This window comes from Condylura cristata, unplaced genomic scaffold, assembly GCF_000260355.1.
Source record: "Condylura cristata isolate star-nosed mole 26May11 unplaced genomic scaffold, ConCri1.0 scaffold00013, whole genome shotgun sequence".
Taxonomy (NCBI): domain Eukaryota; kingdom Metazoa; phylum Chordata; class Mammalia; order Eulipotyphla; family Talpidae; genus Condylura; species Condylura cristata.
The window spans coordinates 32015839-32031928 of NW_004567114.1; the positions used below are offsets into that span (position 1 = coordinate 32015839).

Here is a 16090-nt window from a genome sequence, read left to right on the forward strand (position 1 = left end):
CAGAGACTGGGTTTAAATTCTCATCTTCAGGTTCCCTTGAGAAATGTAAAAGACAATGTCCTACAGTCACAAGAGTTTACACCAAGAATGAACTTTAGGAAATCTTCTATACTCCTTTACCCATCCATATTCCTAAAGTCAGAGGTCCCCAGAAGCAAAGGGTTAACCCCAGAGTAGAGTATGACAGAGCCAGAGCGGAAGCAGGCTCCAGATGCCAGCCCAGTGTGTTTAGCTCTAAAGGACCTGCATGGAGGCAGACTTGGATTTCATGAGAACCAAAGGAGAAAATGCCGACATCCAGAATTCAATTTCAGGTATTAACTGTTCCTGATAACTGCCTGAGACCTACACCGACAGTAAAATGAGAACATTTACAGTTGGCCAGGATGCTCCCTTCTTGCAGGATAAAGGACAATGAATGCCCTACTAGGAAAATGATGCCGCTATCAGTAGCCGGGTAAAAGCAAAGAATTTTCTAAGGGAAATGAGATCTTCCAATTGTAATTTTCAGAGTTTGCCTCAGGATAAAGACTCCAAACAATAATTTCTGAAAAGGAAGGTGGAGATGAGGAGAGGGCAAGTGTGCGCCAAGAGAGAAAGGAGTTGAACCACGTTCGGCTGTTTACAGGAGAATGGAGGAAGCCCCGAGGCTGTGAAACCGGTGAGGAGCAGTGAGCAGCTGGGCCCAAGGCGAACGTTTGACCACACCCACTGGCCACGCCCTCCCAGCTGCCCGCAGAGCCACAACGAATTGAAACAGCAGTGGGAGCAGTTAGGATTCCGACGGCAGAGTCGCCATGGCAACGAGATTCATCTAGCTGACAAACTCACTTCAATTCACTAGGTCCATCTCCAGTCTAAAGAAACTACCAGCTCAATGGGAGCAAAACAGTGATAAGTGGCATTTGTTCTGGATGCTCCCTTACGCGTGGAGAGGGGGAAATGGAGTGTGGGCACCTATTTCTGGACCCACTAAAATATTTTATGGGGGCAAGGCGGAACACCCTAACCCTAGCCTGTGAGCAACTTGAGAATAAAACCATTAATAGGATTTGATGAATGAGCGAGGGCAAGGAAATCCGGGGGACTTTATATAGTTCTGGTGCCTCCCGCGTGTCTCCAGTGGGAAGGCAAGCGACTCACAACCCGCTGGGTGTTAGCATCAGCTGAGAACTCCCGATGCTCATCCCGCCTGCCCCACAGTGAACCTAACCACTACATTATTTGCCACCTTGCACCGCAGCACCACCTCCCAGCCCAGGAATCCAGGGTAGACGCTTCGCCCGGCTCAGGTGCGCTTTATCTAGGGCGCAAGCTCTACTGGGGGATTAAGGTGCACCCCCTCTTTAGAGGGACAGGAGGTGTGAGCACTCTGTGGCACCCGGTCCGCTAGCGGCACAACCTCCTTAGCCGCTGTCCGCCAACATTCCCAGCTCTTTCCGCAGAGTAAGGTTCCCCCCTCTCTCTCTTCCGAGACGCTGAGCTTCCTACTTGGCCAGAATTGCACCCCGCTGAGGTGCAGGCTTTCAAAATGAGGCTTGAAAGTGAGGTGCCTGGGATGATAGGGTTTGGTTCGGGCGCGGACGGGTAAACGAGACCCTCTTTTCCCATGGCCACCTCCGAGTCCACCAAGCCTACCTCAGGATTTTCCCTCTTGGAGCCCCCCAGCCAGCACCTCCCGACAACGGCAGTTCCCGTAGTCCCCAGCCGAAGCCACAACCTCCATCGACCCAGCCCAGGTGCCTGCAGCAAGGCGGCGAGTGGTCCCATGCAGGCTCTCCAGGCATCCCTAAGCCTTAGAAAGAAAGGAGGGAGGGACCCCCGTCCTTGGGGGCGCCTTCCTCCGGGCTCGCCTAGCTTTACGCCGCACTTGCAGCCATTTTCTCTAACCCAGCTTAGCAGCCGGGAACTGTCTAGGTCCCGTTCCCACCCAGACCTAACCTGAAGGACGAGTTTAATATTTACCTACTGGCCCGGGAGCCCCGGGGAAGCTGTATGAGCGCGCGGCAAACCCAGAACGCGGCCGGAGGCAACGTGCCCACCCCCGCGCCACCGTGCGGTGCCACTTAATGAATGAGTGCGGCAGGCGAGGCGGCGCGTGCCCCTTACCTGAGCAGCCCCTGCATGCTGGAAAGGCGGCTCTGCGCTCCGGCTACAATGGGATCCGGTTAAACAGTTTCCTTCACAGACGCTAGTAGGTTACAATTCACAGGTGACATCACTCTCTCCTCGCCTGATAGGATACAAAATAGTACCTATTGCGCATGGACTCCCCTGCGGGGCCCATAGACTCCTGGGAGTTGTAGTCTCAACTCCACAAGCAGCGCCTGAGGAGTTACGATACTTGAATTCACGAACTACACTTCCCAATAGACACCTCGGTCGCTTCGTCCCCGCCCCGTCGCCCCGCCTCTCTCCGCCCTCCTGGTTTGTGGTTTACTGGTGGTAGTTCGGAAACCTAGCTACACGCTGCGCGGGAGCCACCCCTCGGGTCTCGCCCTTTGACTTGACCTCCACTCGGCTCTTTACGGGCTCCGGGGGCCCCGAGAAGTCCCGGCATAGTGTGCACTGGCCAGGCAGTTCTGACCTACCGGGCTCTCTTCGCCCCAGCTGGAAAGCGAAGATTAAACCTTTCACTGCCTTATCTACGCAAAGCAACAAATTAGAGGACACGCTGGTTTCTGGGTTAAATGCAGTCCTGGAATTTCCCCCACGTCCCCTAGAATGAGAAAGCGCTGGCCCCCAAGGAGAGAAATCCTCGTTGCCCTACTTGGTACAATTCACCTTTCTGTCTTGGCTTCCCTTCTCCCCGTGTAACTGAATCTGAGGGACCAGCCAGAACGTGAAGGAACAGCTTAGTTGTCTGAATTGACAGAATTACGGAGGCTGTCACTAGTAAAAATGCAGAGTAAGAGACTAAGCAGTTGCAGCAACCCTCCGTCAGGGAGCCTGCTGCTGCTGCTGCTGCTGCTGCAGAGATAATACTATCGCGCAGCCATGCTTTTGTTCTTCCCCGCGGCTGACTTCCCGCACTGTGGAACTCCCAGGAAGACAGAATCCTTGTGTAAAGTTTTAGTAAATGTCATACACATCTATTAATGTGTTCTCAAATTCACAATGCTCTTCCTCGTTTTCCAATCTTTAAATATTTTTAAATTACCTAAGCCAAACATCAGAATCGTCATATCTTAATACATTTATTTTACTTAAAGATAAGCAAAAGATAAGTTGGAGAATTCTAACCTTTTAGGAAGATTTTAATTTTAAAATCTTATATAAGATCTTTCTACGGGATATTTATTTATCAGTGAATACCGAATATGAAAAATTAACCATGAAGAAATCTCCAGGTCTTTTTAAATGAAGAAAAAAAATGTACTGAGTTATTCAGGTGTAAAGGTAGAGTAAAATTTATAATGACATTTGATAACTTCAAATCACATTCAGCTCACACCCCTATTTCTGCTAGCAAAATGTCTTGGACTATATCTTATGAAAAGAAGTTCACAAGTAAGATTTCAAGAACTCTCCACAATATTTGAAATGGATGGAATAGCTCAGAATAGAATAATAGCATTCTAATTGTTGGTGGGAGTCTTCTTATATTCATAGTCTCATTTCATTGTGCAACACTATCTTGGGATCAATTGAAAATATACTTGTGAAACTAATTGAGAATACCAAGAGAGTGTTTTGTTTTGCTGAGAGGGTTTTTTATGTGTGGTGCTTTTTTTAAATTTTATTTATTTTTATGTAAAAGAAATGGGGCCAGAGGTGGGAAGATACAGAGGGCTCACCAGTAACAGAGCAGGTAGCAGAACAGTGGATTTACTTAAATACACGGCTAAGGGGAACACTGGGTGAGACAGGAGAGGTCTGCTGTGTCATATGTGGGTCATTTCCCTTTCCTGGATTGAACACAGACCATCAGGGCATAGGGGTGGTAGAGCTGAGACTTAACCCCTAAGCCATCAGGGAGTCCCCGAGAGAAGGGTTTTAATGCTGAATTGTTTTTTTTTTTTTTCTTTTAACAAGCCTAATCCTTCTACAACAGACACATTTTTCCACACTAAAGGAAAATAACTTTGAATGTTATTCTCCTATTTTGAGCTATTCCATCCATTTCAAATATTGTCTTAAATGGAACCCAGACAATACAAATGTTCCCTTGGCCATCAGATTAAGAGCACAGACAGTGATATTCTAGCTAATGGGTAGGTTTAATGTATTGCAGTTCATTGTGGAAAAATATTCAAAAGAAACTTGACCTGGGATGATTCGAAAAGCTCTCCTAGTTTTATAACTGTGAAAAGCTTTTAGATGGAAATATAATCAGTGAGACTGAAGTTTATTGAGTCAATAAATTGGACATGGAGACTTTCTATAAGGCAGTGATCTTCTTATAGATAAAAGCATGTTATTGGGGATATAATCTGAGACTTTACAGGGAAAATCACCTTACAGCAAGTTCTCACTAATGAAGGAGAGAATGAATCTGCCTGAAGAAAAAAAAAATCCATTCTCTATAATATTTTAGGGATGTACCATGTTATATAGTCCATTTCTGTGTATAAAAGACATCATATGCAATAGATTATGAGCGCAGAAACATGTGGATGTGCACATGTGTGCTTTCCTTCCTGTTAAATATAGACAGTAAGTATAGAAAATAAGACATTGTGTTTGAAGCATTTTCTCTGAGTGGAGATGGATTTGAACTGATCCCTGCACACTGCTTCATTGGTAACCCAGGGAAACAAAGATGGCTCTTCAGCATCAGAAATGCAATCTGTGAACCTGGGACCAGAAGAGATTTTTTTAAGCAGACGTAAGTAGTCTCATAAGCCATCAAAAAACACCCACTCTCCCTAGCTTAATTTATATTCTCAAAAGGTTCTTTACCTCTTTTTCTTCCTGTTGTTTAAATGACTGCTGCTATTCTCAAGTGATCTTATAAAAGGTTCTGTCATGTCCCATAATCATTGCCTATTCATTAGAAACCGATGGGACTACTGAGCATACATTTCATTGACCATCTACATTTAATTGACCATCTACATTTAATTGACCATCTACATTTAATTGACCATCTACGGGTGGAAAGGAAGGGAGGGGAGGCATTAGAGGGTATTTTGCTGATCTTTCAAAATTACCTTTCTCAATTCTGGCTACAACGTTTTGCTCTAGCTATTGGGTTTTGGATAAGGGAGGAAATGAGATAGCAACAGAAAAAAAAATTAAGTTTGTAACCTTGCATGTGTTTTCACACAATAGCTTGTGTTTTATAACAATTGGGGCTGTGTGTTGAACCCAGCTTTGAGATCATGCCTTTTTACCACTTTGGAACAATGTGACTTTGCTTTTTGATGCTATGTTGCTTATTTACTTAGCCTCAGTTTCCTTATTTTTAAAATGGGCCCAACAGCAAAACCCATGTCAAAAGATTTTTGAGAATTAAATGAGACAAAATTTCATATTGAACTATATGAATGTTAGTTTTTGTTTGCAATGCCCCCCCATGAAGATTACCTCAGAAATGTGAGTCCTAATTATAGAACAGAAACCTATTTAAATTTTAAAAATTCTTATTCATAACAGGAAACTTAGAAATTATATAAAATGTATATCTCTTCTCTCATGAATTTTTAAGTAAGTAAAATGTGGTTTGAGGGGAAAAGTACAATTGAACAGTGCTGACTTGTTGTCAGAGACACTTCTGTCCTTCTGCAGTGCCCTAAGCTGTCCTCAGTGTCAAAGGCAATCTTCCCCAAGTTTCTCAGCATGGAAGTCATGCTAGGGGGTGGGAGGCAGGAGGAAGGGAGAAGCCAAGGCATTTCTTCACTCTACAGAGTTGATACGGGTAATTTTCAAGTAATGGCAGAGCAGTTCACCCATAGGGCTAAGTCCCAGCTTCCCCAGGCCACGCCAGCCACAGCTTGCTAAAGCTACCCTCTCCCTGGGTCCCTCTAGTCTCGAGGGGAGGCAGCTTCCTGCGAAGCTCTTACTGCATGTTTGTCTTCTCAGAACTTCTGTCTCCCTTGTGATCAATTCCTTATAATATATTCTGTCTTAAATATTTGAATGACTTGTTTTCGTGGTGGAACACTTAACTGATACACTCAGACCTTAGCTCAAGTTCTTTCAGGAGTAAGCAACAGAAACTTTCTATGGCCACTGTCTGCAAAACTAAGAAAGTGATAGGATTTATTCAAAACATTAGATCACAAACTTGAATACATTAAATAGTAAATGGATTTAGTCAAAAGATTAACCAACCAAGGCTGCGTGTGTGCACAGGGCCCAGACCAGTGCTGGACATGAATCAGTAATAGTTTTTAGACCTCATTCCCAGAGTACAGCTCTGGTAGTTCCCAGCCTGTGTCCCTTTGTTCCAAATTTCAAATTCCCTAGAGAAGTTAGTTGCCCTATCTCAGAGTGACTACCCCTGATTTAATCATCGAGAGCAGTGGTGTCTAAAATATGGAGCCCACACCAGCAACTTCAGAGATGTGTTAGGGTCCTACCACAAACCTACTGGAAAAGAAGCTTTAGGAATGAGTCCCACAATTTGTGTCTTAACAAGTCCTCCAGTTGATTCTGACACATGTGAAAGTTTTCAAACCACTTGTCTATGGCAAAGATTATAAGATTATGCAGCTCAGATATGATCGCTCCCAATCTATCCAGTGTCTGGGAGACTTCCCAGAGAGTTAAAAGTGTTGTGAACTTGGCAGCCACCCCAAAAGGTGTCAGGTAAAGCTGATAAATCTGTCAGGGTCTTAAGGTAAAATTTGGTTCTTCCTGAGGAAGTGCACTTTGTAACATGGTGAGCTAACTAATCAATTTAGTCATTGCAAAAGCACTTGGAAAAGATCCATTTCATTATGTTTAATTGAGAACTCAGAAAAGCTGATAAACCAGTACTGGCGCAGAATAAGAAAGATGGAATCTCATAGAAAGCTAAGAACAGTAACAATAATAAGCTCAGGCAACAAAAGAAGTGTGAAAATAGTTTCAACCACTCAAAGTTCTCTCCTAAACAGCTCCCGGAAATTCAGAAACAGAAACGCTCTCTACCTCTCTCAGCTGTGGCCAGTATCAGCTTATTTATCACTTATACTGGCCACTGCCCAGCTGCACTGTTCAATTTTGTAACAATGGGCCCCAGGTGATTTCTTTTTTAATTAATTAAAACTAAATAAACTAAGCCACAATTACCACATTCAAGCAACAAAACTGCATGAAGACAGTGAACTACCATACTGGATATTTCATATATGTGTGTGTGTGTATGTATATGTGTGTAGGAGGGTGGGTGTATATGTATTTTGTGTGTGTGTGTGTGTATATATATATAATATACACGCACACATTATATATATGTACATATATATTATATATAGCACTGTCATTTCAGAAGTTTCTATTGTCTGGTGTGCTCAAGATGAACCACATGGATTTTCATGCTAAAACCTAACTTTTTTTTTTAACTCCATCTTTTGCAAATCAGTCTCCAGAGAGTCTGATTGTTCTGATCACCATTTAAAGCCAGATCAAGGCATAAATTGCTGGCTACAATGAAAAAAGGTAACTGCCTTTTTTGAGAAATTGATTTCTCAACAGAAAAATATGGCCAAAAAATCTTGAATAATACTACACACACATGCGCGCAAACATACATGAACACATACCCCATATCCAAATGGTCAATAAACATATGAAAAGGTACTCTACTTAATTAGGCATCAGTGAAATGCAAATAGAAACGACAATGGGATACTATTAAAAGCCCACCAGTTTGGTTAAAATTAAGAGCATTGGAAAAGATCAGTGCTACTCTGCCAAGAGTGTAGAAATTTGTATAACCGCTTTGGAATTCTCCTTGATAGTATCTACTATGAGTAAACATACTTTATAACCTAGCAATCCACTCCTAGGAATACACCAACAGAACTAGGTACGTATGTTCACTGAAAGACATACATTCCGTTGTTCACCATGCTATTCATCACAGCCTATGATGGACATGTAGTATCTGGAATATACTAAAAATATTATTTGCTGTTTATATTTGAAGTGCAAATCTGACTAGTGGGCATTCTGTATTTTTATTTGTGAAATTCAGCAAACTTAGAGAGCCCCAAATTAGAAACAACAAACTATTTATCGAAGCAAAATGTATAAAGAAGTTGCAGCATAAGCTCATAATGAATACTTTCTGACAGGAGTTGGCAAACTTTCTGTAAAGGGCTACAGAGTAAATGTTTTTGACTTTGTCAATCAGATGATTTGTTTTAACAACTCTACTCTGTCTTTGTGCATGAAAGTTATCATAGATATAAAGAAATGAGCACAAATCAGCAAGTTCCAGTAAAACTTAATTTACTGAAACAGTCAGCTGGTCTGTGAACCACAGTTTGCCAACCCTGCTATGAGGCAATGAGAATGAATAACCATGTGTACATATTACACTAAGAAAAAGAGACTATATTTTATGAAACTATATTTTAAAACCCTCACTAGGTAAAGCTAGTGAGGGTTTTAAAACACAGAATAGTAGTTATCTTCAGTGTCTAGTAGATGGAGTGAGCCGGGATATTATTGACTTTTCTTCTAATTTGGATGCTTGTCATCGGTATTTCACTTTGTAAAAATTCACAGTTATGATTGGCATGTTTTTCTATCTGTACATTGTATGAAAATGAAATATGTAAATTAAAAATCAGGCTGAAGAATCTCAAGACCTTGATTTTATTTTAAAGTCTAATACCCAGGGTTATTTTTGTTTTTTCTAATTATAACAGGGATTTACATTCTTTGTAGAGGACTTAGAAACCAGTCACTTAAGATGTTAAAAATCATCCATAAGTCTACAAGTCAGAGAGAAAAGTTAATATTTCTTTCCCCAGCTCTCCTCCTCTTTTAAAAACTTGGAATCATTTTATTTTATAATTAGCTTATTTTATTTAAAAATAAGCCTCAAAAATTTTCTGTCATTGGATTTTTCTTACATCTGCAATTTAATGTTCCATGATCTTTTATTGTGTAAAGGAAATCATTTTATGGCTTTATTTAATAAATTTCTACTATAGAATAAATAATTTCCAATTCTGTTGGTATCACCAGTAACTCTGATTTACATCCTAATTTATATGTATGTCTATCCATGAGTATATCTTTAGAAGTTGCACAAGAAGATATAATTTTTTTAATTCTTTGGTTACACATTGCCTAATTGCCCAGATGTTTATTTTCATTATTTGTGAATGTTTTATGATGGATACTTTTTTTTAGTTCACATAGGACAAATGTCTTTTCCAAAAGAATTGGATCTTGCCCCGAATGCAACATAAATTATTTGAGAACTTAAAAAATATATATTTATTTATTTACACATACAGGAATTGGGGTTCAGGCCAGAGGTGTGCTGGTGAGAGGAGTCACCAGAGACAGAGTGGGAAGCAGAACAGGCAGATCTACTGAAACACACTGCTGTGGGGAGCAACAGACGAGACAGGTGAGGTCTGCCAGCCAAATGGGTCAACTCCCTGGCCTGGGATTGTACATGTGCTGCAGTGGCTGCATATAGCTTCATAGTGCTTCTCTTAAACCTCTTGCACCACCAGGGAGGGCCCTGCCTGAGACCATTTCTAATAAAGACAATGGGTTTGTTGAGGAGTTATCAGGTAGGAATAAATGTCCAAGGGAAAGGGAAATACTTACTTGTGTTCAAAGTTAGCCCTCTAGGATATGCTAGGCATTTTCCTTTGCTAGGGGTGCATAGCCAACTAGGTAGTTTAAACAACAAAAATGCATTGTCTCATACTTCTGGAAGCTAGAGTCCAAGATGAAGGTGTCAGGAGGGTTGGTTTGTTCTGAGGGCTGCAAGAGAAGTCTCCTTTCCTTAGCTTACAAATGACTGCCTGTTCCCTATGGCTCATCTTGGTTTCTTCCCCCTAAGTCTCTGCTGTGGGTCCAAATTTCCCCTTTTGATAAAGACACTATCATACTGGATTAGCACCCACCTTGATGACCCCTCTTCTTTATTACCTCTATAAAGATCCTATTTCCAAACAAGCTCACACTCCACAATAATGGGGTAAGGATTTCAACATGAGAATTTGTGGTCCAGAAGGCTAGGGGGAGAGGTACAATTCCATTCAGAGCACTAGGTGAACCCATGTAAGAGAAAACTGGCTTTCTTAATCTCAGTGTTATACACCTACATGGTAGAGTCACAGATTTTAAAGCAATTGAACATCTGCTTAGGAAATATAGGATTTAAAAACTGCAGCCAGCAACCTGAAACTTCACAAGAATAAAGAAAATAGAGAACACTTCCTGCACTGTGCGGGGGCTGTGGTGCCCTCTGTTTCTGGTATGAAGGCTGAAGTCTTGCCGCCAGGTGCAGCACAGTCCTGTCTGTCACTCCTGATCAACAATTCTCAGATGAAGGCTCTCCCCACCTTGCACTGGTAACAATTTCCCGGCCACACATTTTAGACAAACCATCCCAAGTGAGCTTTCCAAATACCCCCTCCTGAAAGTGTCACAGAATTGTCATTGTCTGTCTCTCTGTTAACCATCAAATCTCTGCATGGAGTCTTAACCCTAAAATGTACAGTCTGTGTGGGACAAAAGCTTCTCAAGGGTTGGACCTTCAGTCAAGAGAAAAATTTCTGTGTTTTGGGTTTATAGGAATTCATAGGGAATTATCCTGAAAGTGTCACAGAATTTTCATTGTCTGTCTCTCTGTTAACCATCAAATCTCTGCATGGGGTCTTAACCCTAAAATGTACAGTCTGTGTGGGGCAAAAGCTTCTCAAGGGTTGGACCTTCAGTCAAGAGAAAAATTTCTGTGTTTTGGGTTTATAGGAATTCATAGGGAATTATCCTGGTAGACACAGTCTCCTTTGTGGCTGAAATATTACAGCATGTAGGATTTACCTAAGAGCCTTGTTCCACAGCAGGTTGTGCTGGCTCTGGATGTGAAGATTAGGGATGACTTTAGCCTCTCATTACATGAGAACCCTGTGATGTGGAGTTTCTCATGGAAAGCCACACTTCAATACAATATGTCATGGCTTATTATCTTTGTGAGAGTATTTTCTCTTCACCAAACTGTGATTGTAACCTTTTCTCTTGGGTCATCTGTGCCCTCTCCCTATGTCTCAAGCTCCTAAAATAATATTTTGGGTTGTCAGAAGACGAGCCACCCAGTTAAATGGGAAAAAAAGATATTGGAATGCTTTATTCTGGCTTTGCTTTCCAGGCAAGTGACAGGTTTTCTTCTTTGGGATTTATGTTATTGTTTTAGAAAATTATACTCATTTAAATCGAAACACAGTCAAAGCAAGTAAAATATAACCCTGTTACTTTTCACTCATGGGTAACCGTGGTTCTGAATAACAAGGTCATCTTGTCTCATACTTGGAGGTTAACAATGCTGGAAACTGTACCACCTCTGGCAACAAGTTCATTAGAATTTGCAATTTGAGGAACTTTGAGTAAGATCAGCTCTAGGATAGGACACTTCAATAACAAAAACCCTGCATGTGTCACAGAGGAATAAAGAACACTAAGTTGGATGGTGTCCCTAATACACTAGCGGTGGATCCCTGCAGCCATCATTATTGGGAGCTGTTCCCCTGTGCACCGCCTGACCCAAAATGTGCAGGCCTCGAGTCCCCTGCATGTGGAAGTTGCAGAAGCCGAGGCTGGGCCCGAGGACTGCCTCAAAAATGCTCACTGCCAAATTCAAGGAATCTTGTGAGCCAGTCCTTGTTAAACATAGTTAATATCAAAAATTAAATTATATCAAGTTCAAATTATACCAAAAGTAAAGGTGATAAATACTCAAAATTCATCATACATTTCCCTGTCATCTGCAATCATGAGCTTCCATCTGAATCTGACAGCAAAAGTATGATGTCAGGGCTTCCTGCTGCCATTTCTCCATAGCTCCACATTCAGTGACATCCCACTGGTACTTCAAAATCATGATGGTACTTCAAAATCATGATGGAGTAGTTGGGTCATGGAAGCCTGCAACTGCTGCCGCTTAGGGCTTCCTCCACAGGGCCCGTGGTGAGCATTTGCTGGTCTCCTCCTCCCCCTGCATTTGGAATAGAAGAGGACAACTCTGCTCTAACGGCACCGCAGTGTCCTGGGTTTTCTTCAGGTGACTCCATTTTGCTGTTGGCTTCTAGCCGTGGAGTATATATGCCTTTGTCCTCAACTTGGGCAGAAGGGTGGCATTAGCAAGGAGCCTGGGCATTTTCCCTCAAACAGGAAAGGGGAGTTTGGTGGTAGATTTAGCAGGGGGTAGTGGTTTTGAAACAGGAAGAGAAGGAAGTCAGCTCGGGCTGTTGTAGATATCAGATAAAATGCAGAGAGAATTCTGGAATAACCACACTAGCATGAGGCTGCATGACTACGCAACAGCTTAGAACAGGATCCCACGTACTGTCCTTAAAAACATTGTCATGAGTCAAAAGATAAGGACAACATAAGAAGATTAATCTTAAAAAAATACAAGTGGAGAGTTTTTGATGAAAAAATTTTTTCGTACAACAGCTCTTTATTCTGGGCTCATAGGTTAATCTTCTCAAGAGCAATAAAAAACAACTTTACTAGAAGCATGAGGCTTCTAATTGCCCATCTAATTATGCATGAGTAGTTTATATCTTAAAAACTCTTTTGTCCACAAAGTCCCTTTCATGTCCATTTTACCTGCTTATGTGAGAGAATCCTCCTTTTCTTAAGAAAATATTAATATGTTATGTTATGTCATATGTTATGATTAGGTTCCCAGGATCGCCCAAAAAGCAAACACATTCTCAAGCAGAGTTGAATCCTAGTATTCACTTTGCTGGTCTGAAGTCAGAATGGTAGGGGGAGAGGTAGTTTGCAGGAATAAAGAAGGACGGAAGAGAAAAAAGAACTTATTTTTTCCGTGTGGTTTTCTAGGAAAACCCACACCAGTCAAGTTTATCCTCATCCATCCTTTCACCTCTTTTGGGCCTCGCTCTCTCAGTATCTCGTGCTCCTTCTCACCAGGCTCATATTCCCTCATGGTACGCTGTATGCTCCACCACAGTCTCTTAGGAAATCTGTCTGAATTCCAGAAGTGCCCTGGAGTAACCTCTTGCTAAGGCATTTTGGATGGCAGCATCTGCCTACTTTTGCATTCTAGAACACAAGTAATAGAAATAAAACAGCCACATGTCTTCTATGAGGCTCTAGTAACCACATGAAAAAAAAAGCACACACAAAGACACAGGCGAAATCAGTTTTAATCATAGGCTTTACTCAGCCAAGTAAATCTGAAATACCACTTCAACAAGTTACCAATATAAAAATGATTCATTAACATCCTTTTTACCCCCCTTACCCTAAGGCTTCAGAATCACTATTGTACATTTAGAGCTTCTATCAATTCAGACTAGCTACATTTTGAGTGCTCAATATGTGGCCAGTGGCTGCAGAAAGACAGTGAGGGTCTAGAGCATTCTACACCAAAGGCTGCTCCATCTGTACTAATATTCAGATTTGCTAAGGATGAGATGCTTTGCTTCCTAGTTCACTCTCCACTTCCTATAGCCAGAAATTGGTTGGCGGCAGGAAGGGATGGAGTAAATCACTTGAAATTTTTCCAAGGAGCAGTTTAGCAATGCCTGTGCTCATCCTGAGGTGCTTAGGGACTAAAGAAGGTCTATTGTCAAAAGCAGACTTTCTTGGTAATGCATCAGAAGCATTCCCTGCATTCTAGGGTGTTTGATTTATGTCCTTACATGCTCATCACCTATATGATAGGCCTGGCCCTTGCTGTTTGCAGTCTCCTCTGCGGTTTGGCTAGAGAGGAATTCCCAGCCCAGGCTCTCTTCCCTATCGAGGACTACCTAAAGATAATTCAGTCTGGAAGCTTTTCCTTCTGCCTCTGGTCCTCTTTAAAATGCCAGGGCGGGGAGAGTGACTGATAAAAGCTTCTACCTCTGGCATTTGAACTTCTCAAAGCACCATCAAGGTGCACTTTATTCTCAGGGCCATTTTGTTTGGACTAGCATTTTAACTAAGAATCCAAGTTGCTGAAAAATCAGTGATATGATGATTAATTCTGACAAATGTCTTTAAATTTTAGTGAGCATAAGAATCTTCTAGATGTATTTGTTAGTGCAGACACCAAGGCTTCCCCATCCCTTTACCCTGAAGGTCAGACTTCTGAGAGGGGTTCACTTTTTTCCCAGGTCCTGCTAAGGCAGCTGGCCTAATGTACTCAGGTTCACACAGCAGTAGGAAATTCTGAGTGTCTTTCTGGTAACAGTTGCTGCTGCACAGTGGTTGTTTCTTAATGATTATAATATGGATACATTAAAGCTAAATAGGTATTGAATATCACAAACAATGATACTAAATTTCCCTTGATTTATCCTTCTGTGTCCTTGTCCAGACAGATTTAATGATATTCCAATAAAAATCTCTGACATTCCTCAAAGAAATAGAGCAAATATTAAAGAGAGTTATATGAACACCCCCCCAAAAAACCCTAAAATAGCCAAAACTTTCCTGACTAAAATGAAAGAGAACAGGGGGCATCACATTCCCAGACTTCAAGCTATATTCCAAAGCCATACTAATCAAAACTGTGTGATACTGGAACAAGAATAGACTCACAGCCAGTGGATTCGAATAGAAAGCCAGGTATAAACACACAGGTATAGGGACAGCTAATCTTTGACAAAGGAGCAAAGAATATGCAATGGAACAGAGAAAGTTTGTTCAACAAATAGTGATGGGAAAACTGGGCTGCTACGTGCAAAAAAATTTAGCTAGATTATTAACTCACACCATGCACATAAACCAACTTAAAATGGATTAAAGAACTAGACATAAGACCCAAAACCATAAAATATCTAGAAGGAAAGGTAACATCTTTAACATCTTTAAAGATACATCACCCAAAACAAGGATAGTGAAGGAAAGGATAAACAACTGGGACTACATCAAGTTAAAGAGCTTCTGCACAACAAAAGAGACATTACACAAAACAAAGAGACACCCTACTGATTGGTAGAAAATTTTTGCACATAATACTAATGACAAAGGACTGATCACAAAGGTACACAAAGAGTTGGTTAAACTCAACAAAAATAAAGTGAACAACCCCATCAAAAAATTGGCAGAAGAGCTCAAGAGACACTTCTCCAAAGAGGAAATGCAGACAGCCAACAGGCATATGAAAAAATGTTCAGTATCACTTGTAATAAGATGCAAATTAAAACCACATGAGATACTATCTCACACCAGTGAGAATGGCACATATTAAAACAACTAGCAACAACAAACGCTGGCGAGGATGTGGAGAAAAGGAACTTCTACACTCCTGGTAGAAATGCAAACTGGTACAACCACTATGGAAAGCTGTTTGGATGTTTCTCAAACTGCTAAAAATGGAGCTTCCATAAGACCCAGAAACCCTACTACTAGGTATCTACGCAAAGGACACAAAAACATTGATTCAAAAGGACACCTGCACCCCCATGTTTATTGCTGCTTTATTTACAGTAGGGAAGATGTATAATCAACCCAAATGCCCAAAAATAGATATCTGGATTTAAAAGATGTGGTACATATACACAATGGAATATTACTCAGCAATCAAAAAAGATAAACTCATGCCTTCTGCAGCAACATGTATGGAGCTGGAAGGGATCATGCTTAGTGAAATAATCCAGAATGAAAAAGAAAAATGCTGGATGCTTTCACTCATAGCAAGAGTATAAGGGATCAGAAAAAAAAAAAAAAGCAACTGGTATGAAGAAAAAAAATGAAAAACAACGAACAACTATAAACCAGAGATATTTTATGGGGATGGAGAGGGGAACAGGATCAAAACTGGGGTGGAGTGGGAAAGTACACGGGACTATGGTGATGGAACATGGGTGAATTGGTGGTGGGAAGTCCATGGGGATTACAACTGAGAGGAAAAATATACAAAATGAAGAATGATGTAAGAAATAAATGAATAATAAAGGGGGAAAACAGCAAAAAAAAAATTGGTTTGTACTTGCCTCTTAAAAAACTTTAATCC

At 41.3% G+C, this 16090-nt stretch overlaps 1 protein-coding gene across 2 annotated transcripts in view; it reads right to left on the bottom strand.

The window, feature by feature from the left end:
• The window catches only part of DAAM1 (dishevelled associated activator of morphogenesis 1), a 154463-nt gene extending 152249 nt beyond the window's left edge, over window positions 1-2214 (bottom strand). The window contains exon 1 of one of the 2 annotated variants that reach the window (XM_004681825.2): window positions 2110-2214. The gene's annotated coding sequence lies outside the window, so the exon portion shown is untranslated. The remainder of the gene's footprint in view (window positions 1-2109) is intronic. The other variant, XM_012724620.1, reaches the window with a different exon arrangement.
• Window positions 2215-16090: the final 13876 nt, after the last annotated feature.